This window comes from Canis lupus, chromosome 15 (assembly GCF_003254725.2).
Source record: "Canis lupus dingo isolate Sandy chromosome 15, ASM325472v2, whole genome shotgun sequence".
Classification (NCBI taxonomy): Eukaryota; Metazoa; Chordata; class Mammalia; order Carnivora; family Canidae; genus Canis; species Canis lupus.
In genome coordinates, this window is record NC_064257.1 from 13208008 (window position 1) to 13215264 (window position 7257).

A 7257-nucleotide genomic window follows, 5' to 3' on the forward strand; every position below is an offset into this window, starting at 1 on the left:
AGGACAGCCAAGCTTGGGCCAATGTGATCGGCAGAAACCTAAGGCAGCCCCCAAGATTCCCACCCACTGGTGTACATGTTGCGTCTAACCTCTTTCCCTTGGGTGTGAGCTGGACCTGACATATGATAGGTTACACAGGTTAGGCCACACCGTATAGTAAAGACGGCGAAACGAGATGGGGACCAGCTGAGTCCAGCCTTCCGGAATCCCTGTCAAAATGCCAGACTGCAAGTGAGCTACCTTGGATGTTCCAGTCTAACTGAGCCCCTCAAAGGCCACAGCCCCAGCTGAGGGCAGTCAACTGGAGAGTTGTGAATGAGCCCCATGCTCAGCAGGGAGTCTACTTGAAAATTCTCCTCCTCTTCCCCACCCCCACCCAATATGCTTCTGCTCCCTCTCCCTCTCAAATAAATAAATCTTAAAAAAAAAAAAAAAAAAAAAGTAAGCATGTTCTAACTAGAAGGATTCACAAGGGCCATCTAGTTTAAATTTATTTATTTATTTATTTATTTATTTATTTATTTATTTATTTATTTAAAGAGAGAGCATGCATGAGCAGTGGAGGGCAGAGGTGTGGTCTCACAACCCTGAGACCATGACCTGAGCCAAAATCAAGAGTTCATCGCTTACCACCTGAGCCACCCAGATACCCCTAAACCCCTTAATTTAGAGTGAGGGTCTCAAGAGAAGAGGGCATTTTCCCAGGTCCCATAGCAAACCAGAAACTACAGTTTCTAGTCCAGGGTCTGGACTCCCAGGCTAGGGCCACCTCCATTCAGCTTTTGTTCTTATGCCCAGTGCGTCATGTCCTCCTCTGTCTTGTCCTGGCCCTCCACCTCTCCCACCCTGCCCTGACCCCTTGGGAGTCCTAAGACTCACCATTTCTACTCCCTGGGGTCTGAGAGATTAAGAAGAGAAATCAGGATTCTCCAGGTACCAAACCCCAACATGCCTTCACCTCCAGAAGAGGACAGGGTGGGGACCCTCCCTGACACAACCCACCCAAGGCCCAGAGCTTCAGAGGGTAGGTGTGCTCCAGGAGCTGGCCTCCACCCTGTGTCGGGGTGTGGATCTCCCCCTAACCCACACTGGGGTCTTAGGCAAATCACAGGCTGTGCATTCTGTTCTGTTTCCTCACTGTAAATGAAGACAGTGCCCTGCCAGGTAAGGAGAACTAAGTGAATGCCCTTCAAGGGCCACAAAGGCCACAAAGGCCCTTTCTCTTTCACAAAGAGAAACCCAGCTCCTGCTTCCTGATGAACCATCCCTCCAGCCAAGGGTCCAAGCCTCCCTTCATTCCACTCCTCTTGGCCATCTCCTTCCCTTTCTCTGGGGAAAAATAGGAAGCCAAAGGCCGAGGCCTCCATCCCTAGGAATTCTCAGGAATTCCTAACCCTGCCCATATGTCTCCTCCTCAGGGAAGGCTGCCCAATTTTCTTACCTAAAATAGCATCTCCCTTCTCCTCTATCCTTTCTTCCTCTTCTTTTTTCTAGTGGCACTTGTCACTGTCAGCAATTACATTAGGCACTTATTTGTTTACTTGTTTATCATCTGTTTCCTACACTAAATGATAAGCAAGTGTCTGTCTGTTGTTTGCCACCATGTCTGAAGAGTTAGACAGTAATGCACAAAGAGTACTTGCTGAACCAAGGAATGAATGAATGGAATCCAAACGAGCACAGTACTAAACTTCAGTGTTCATCCAGGATCATGGTTGAGATACCAGTTTGGGAAGTAAAGAAAATAAAGTGCAAGATGACTGGTCTGAGCAGCCCACCCCACACTGGCCCCTCTCTCCTCTGGCTCCTGGTTATACTTAGAGCCTGAATCCTCCACTTATCACTGATTTACAAATTGCCAAGACAGTCATTGACGTTTTGAAGTGAGCAAGTACTGTAGGTGTGAGTCTGGTCCTTCTCCCAAGCTTACTGAGGACATATTCATCTTTGTGTCCACCCCCAGAGTGCCTAACACATGCCATTTGGTTTGCTGTCTCTCAATAAATTAATGAATGAATGAATGAATGAGTGAGAGAGTGAGTGAGTGAGTTTATAAATGGGTGAACGGACTATCAGATGGATGGATGTTGGATGGATAGTGGATGGATGGATGGATGGATGGATGGATGGATGGATGGAAAAAAGGAAGGAAGGGTCAATGTACTGATGGAGGGATGAGGAGTGGAAAGCAGGGGGATAGAAAGGTGATGGAGAGGTGGATAGATAAATGAATAATTAATGGATGATGGGGGAAAATGGATGGATGAATGGGTGAGTAAGTAAACAGATTTGATTTACTGTGTCTCAAAATCTCCAAAGGCAAGAAGCAAAGGAAGCAGATTCGCTCTGTGTCCCTACAAGATAGAAATAGGATCCCTAAAGCTATAGGAAAGCAGTTTTCACCTCATAAGAGGGTAAAAGCTTTTTGTCCTAGAGATACGCAAAGAGAAAATAGGCACCCCTCTCCCCCATCAGGGAGCTGGCAGGCCAGAATCCAGATCCTATGTCCTCATTCTCTACCCTGAATCTTGGGGGTTTTCTACCTGGATACCTTTTCAATGACACCTGGGCTCACAGTGTGAGCACTAACCATAGGCGCCCCCCTAACAACAGCCCATGAGGTTGGGAGTGCTTCTCACCCTGCCATCTGTCTGCTTTTTCCACTCGGTCTAGGCTGCCTTATGGGCGAGAAGGCTAAAATCCCAGAATCTTAAAACACAGAGACCGATTGTGTAGCCGTGAACAAATTGTTACCCTCTCTGATCGTCAGTGGCATCATGCGTAAAGTGGAGACGCTGATTCCTCCCTACAGAGCTGCCGCTAAGGCGAGCTGAAAGGATTATGTAATGTGCCTCGTGCGGTGCTGGGCACGTTGAAAGCTTTCGGTAAATTACAGTATTGGGATGAATATTGGTTTTAGCTTTGATGTCAGTATTCAAATCCACATCTGTATTTGTATTCATATGCATTAGAAATATGATCCTAGTATAACATGTATTACATATCATTGTCAGAGACTCATAAATCTAGAACCACAACTCAATTCACGGATTGAAATAACAAAGTATTAGAAACTGACCATCTCAGAAGTTCAGAACTGTAGAATTACCAAAGCTTAGAGCCAAGGATGGTTCATTTCATTAATTTCCAGAATCTCCCAGGACCTCTGAGGTCATGAGTCCAGCCACCCCAACCAGCCTCTACCCAGGGCAGGTGCACTCTCCAGTGTTTTTCACCCTGATCTGTAGGCCAAAACACGCTCCGAGCCCACCTTTGGGTGCCTGGCTGGACCCCTCGGCTCTTCACTCCTGTTCTCAGACAACCCAGAATCCCAGGAATTTGCGGCCACAGCGAGTGGGAGCCTGTGATTGGGCCTGGGGGACGGTGAAATATGGAAGCTCCCAGAGTCGGGCCTGGTGGGGAAGGCCACATTTTCTGTGTCATGTTCTATTGCACGCCAATCAATTACAGTGCGCCCTATATAAACACATCATGAGGGCTTTGACAGGGGGCCGGGGTGAAGTTGGGTGTCAGGGTAAAACAGGGGATAATAAAATCACTGGAGATTTATTTCTCTAAATTGGAAACTTCATGCTTACACCTGACTAAATCATCAGGCTGAAATTGGAGCCGACTCCCACGGAAAACACATGTAACCTTATCCCATCTTTGTTTAACGGCGACCCATCAAGACGCCTGATGGATTCTGCAGATGCGGCCAGCGTCGTCCTTTGGCTCCTGGAGTTCTGGGGGTCTCAATCAGAACTGTCTTCACTGTGCCCACCCTGCTCTCGGGTTGCTCTTCCAGGGCTGGCCAAAGCCGCCTCGTTCCTACAGGCAGGTGTCCACGTGGGTCCCCTGCCCCTCAGTAGCTTCCCTTTGTTTCTACGCCCAAGGGGACCCCATTTGTGTACCTAGGATGCCTGCACGTAACATCCTCTGTCACTGCAGAGGAGCAATGTTGAAGAGGGGAGAGGCAGCTGGGACTTCAAGAAAAGCACTCTAGGCGAGAAACTGCCCTGGGTTCGGAGTGCGGGTCCCTGATCCAATTCCTTTGTCTCTCTGGGTTAAATGACTTTGCTACTTCCTTTTATCCTGTCTCTTCTCTCATAGAACTTTTATGAGGATTTGATGAGTTAAGGGATTAACAGCGCTTTATAATTTATAAATCGATGGCTTGTATTTGTATACAACTCTCCTCGTGACCCAGGAAGCACTGCATGCAGCACCAGGAGAGGGTATGAGGTCATTGTCCCTTCACCAGGGCGGGTGAAGAAGTCCCCCCTTCACCAGGAGTGACCAGCCGGGGGCGGGAGAGGAATTTGGGAGGGCAGCTAATCAAGAAGCCCCCTCTGTGCTTTGTGAAGACAAAGCTTTCCAGCGGTGCCCCATCCTAGGTAAGAGTCACACCCACTCCCAAGGGGACGGATCAGGGATCAGAGGGGTTACCTGGCTCCCCCAAAGCACACAGCCAGCGGGGACAGAGACCAGGCAGGCCATCCATCTAGGTTTGTCCGACTCCAAAGTCCATTAAAATGTATGACAAGTGCTCCTTGAGGCCTGAGGGAGGGAAGACGGGCAGTGGGCTTCAGGCTCAGGGTGGGGGCCCCCCTCGCAGCCCCCCCTTCAAGTCCATAAATTCTTACACACACAAACACGCGCTCCGCAGGTGGCCAGGGGCGGGGGGCTCAGGGGCCAGGGCCCCACCTCGCCAGGGCGGCCTCGGTGGAGCAGGGGGCGGGGGAGGGGGGAGGCTGCGGGGGGAGGCAGGGGGCGAGGGGGGGAGGCAGGGAGGCCGACGGGCAGGAGGGCCTGGGTCCTTAGCGCCCGGCGCAGCCTCGCCAAGTGCAAGAGGCTCCTCAGCCCCGCATACGGATCTAGTTAAAAACCAATAAATCAGCAGTGAAATGTGCAGAGCAGCCTTCTCCGTAAAGTCAACACGGCCCGCTCCGCGGCGGGAGCCCTCTGAGCGCCGGCTCCGGTGGAGGGTCCAGGCCGAGCCCGCTGCGCCCACGGCGGGGGGGGGGGGGGGGGGGGGGAGGGGGCGCCCCGGCCCCGGCCCCGGAGAAGACGAGAGCCGGGCACCCCGTCCAGCCGCGCGGGCGGCACCCAGCTGCCCTCGCCCCTCGCCTCCTCCAGCCGCTGCCCTGACACAGAAAATCGAATTAGGAGATGGATGAGCTGGGGAGTGGATGGGGCCCCCCGGGCGTCTCCCCGGCAGCAGCGCGGGCGGGGGCCCCGGGAAGACGGCGCTGACCTGGACGGGATGGGCGCCCGGGCCGCCCGGGGTGGGGGGTAGGAGGCCCCGGCCCCCCTCAGGGCGTATTTAATATCTGTAAAACTGCCACTCGGGCGGCCAAGGTAAACAGCGTCCCCGGCGGTTCAAAGGTGAGCGGGTTGAAACGTTTCCCCTCTGCCGGCAAGGAATCCGCGCGCCGCGGCTCGGCCCGGAGCCCCCCCCCCCCCCGCCCCGGGCATCTGTGCGCCGGGGCCGCGTCTCCCACACAAATACTCAAAATTTCTCATTAAAACTTATGACTGTGTCAACAGCGCAGCCTGGGCCCCTAATCTGGAAAAGCCATTTCGCCACCCGGCCGGCCCGCGCCGCACGCCCGGGAGCCCGGCCCGCGCCGCCCCTCCGCGCCCCGCGCCCCGCGCCGCCCCGTGCGCTCCCCCCAGCGAGGGGCGGCCCACGTGTGCGGGCGCCGCCGGCAGGGGAAGCGGGGGCGGGGGGAGGAGCCGGGGGGGGGGGCCCGGGGGGGTTGGGGGGGCTTCGCTCAGCCCCGCCCCGCGCCGCAGGGCCGCCCGCAGGTGGGGCGCGCCGAGGATGCCCACCCCGGCCCTGCAGGCGTCGCCGGGAATGCGTGGAAGCACCTGCGCCCCAGGCGGGAGGACACGGGGAGGCTGCTGGCGGGGGGAGGAGGAGGAGGAGAGGATGCACCCCACTCTCGGTGCCTGCTAGGCGTGCAGACCCCAGGGGAAGAGGGAAAGCACAGACACCTGGGAGTGCAAAGGGTCTTCCCTGGCTTCATTTTTTTTTTAATATTTTATTTATTTATTCATGAAAGACACAGAGAGAAAGAGACAGGCAGAGACACAGGCATAGGGAGAAGCAGAGGGAGAAGCAGGCTCCATGCAGGGAGCCTGATGCAGGACTCGATCCCGGGACCCCAGGATCAGCCCTGGGCTGAAGGCGGTGCTAAACCGCTGAGCCACCCGGGCTGCCCTCTACCCTGGCCTCAAATCCCAGCTCGGACACCTACCATATTTCCCCTTCCTCCTCTACAAAATAGGGTCAATAATAAATAGGAAGTTAATACTTGCACCACCTACTCCACCTCCCAGCACACCAAAGTGCTCCATTCACAGTAGGTAGTCACACTGTCAACCTGTTATCCGCGAAGGCCCTCCTATGTACAGCCATGAACAAAACAGCGGGCAGTCTAGGGGGAAACAGGCAGGTAAGTAAAGAGGCTGAGTGTTGTGAAAAGGGGTACAGGGGATCCTGAGTGGGTGCCCAAGGAGGTGTCCCAGAGGAAGAAATACATACACTGTGACTGAAAGATGAGGAGTGGCAGAGGTGGTGGCCCAAGACATTGTAGGAGAAGAAACAGCCTGCGTAAAGGCCCTGAGGCAAAAGAGAGCATGTGATGACTGGTAAAGGCCCAGAGACAAAAATGAGGCTGATGCCAAGGGGAGGGGCTGGAAGAGCGTACATGGGTACAACTTTCAATGAGCACTTTTGGATTTGAGTCTCTGGGGGTTTGTGTGTGCATGCGCATAGACTTCATGTATGTGGATTTGCATGTCTCCAAAAATGTGCACCCATAATGGGTAACTTTATGCTTTTTAAAAAATATGTATGTCCTTTTGGATGTGTGTACAAGTATAAGTAGGTCAGCCTGTAGATATGTCAATGAGTGTATTCATGGGTGTACCTATACATGTGATGCTCCATTCACACTGTGAGTCTGAGTGAGGGCTTGGATATTAGTGTTTGCACGTGCATCTGTACCCCTTGATGTCTTTGTGTAGGTATGCACTCGTTTCCCCACTTCCCACATCCCCACTGCCACCGGTGGGCGGGAGCTGAACATCCCTTGTCTCCCACAGAGAGCAGACATTCCCACAGGCAGCCAATGCCTGCAACGGGCACTCACCAGCCCGACAGACTCACTTCCTTTTGGGGCCACAGACATTCTGTTTGCTCCACCCCAGGGAAACCAGAAAAGAAAAGCACATCAAGGTTTTCCCCAG

The 7257-nt window shown here is 53.7% G+C and overlaps 1 long non-coding RNA gene across 2 annotated transcripts; it reads right to left on the minus strand.

Moving 5' to 3' along the window:
* Positions 1-551: 551 nt before the first annotated feature.
* On the minus strand, positions 552-5404 carry LOC112642515 (uncharacterized). 2 transcript variants are annotated; one of them, XR_003125293.3, is made up of 3 exons: positions 5258-5404; positions 4450-4560; positions 552-3831 (listed from the first exon to the last, which is right to left on the minus strand). It is a non-coding gene; the product is annotated as an uncharacterized LOC112642515 (long non-coding RNA). The 2 variants fall into 2 exon arrangements; XR_003125294.3 differs by lacking the exon at positions 5258-5404 and adding an exon at positions 4647-4984.
* Positions 5405-7257: the final 1853 nt, after the last annotated feature.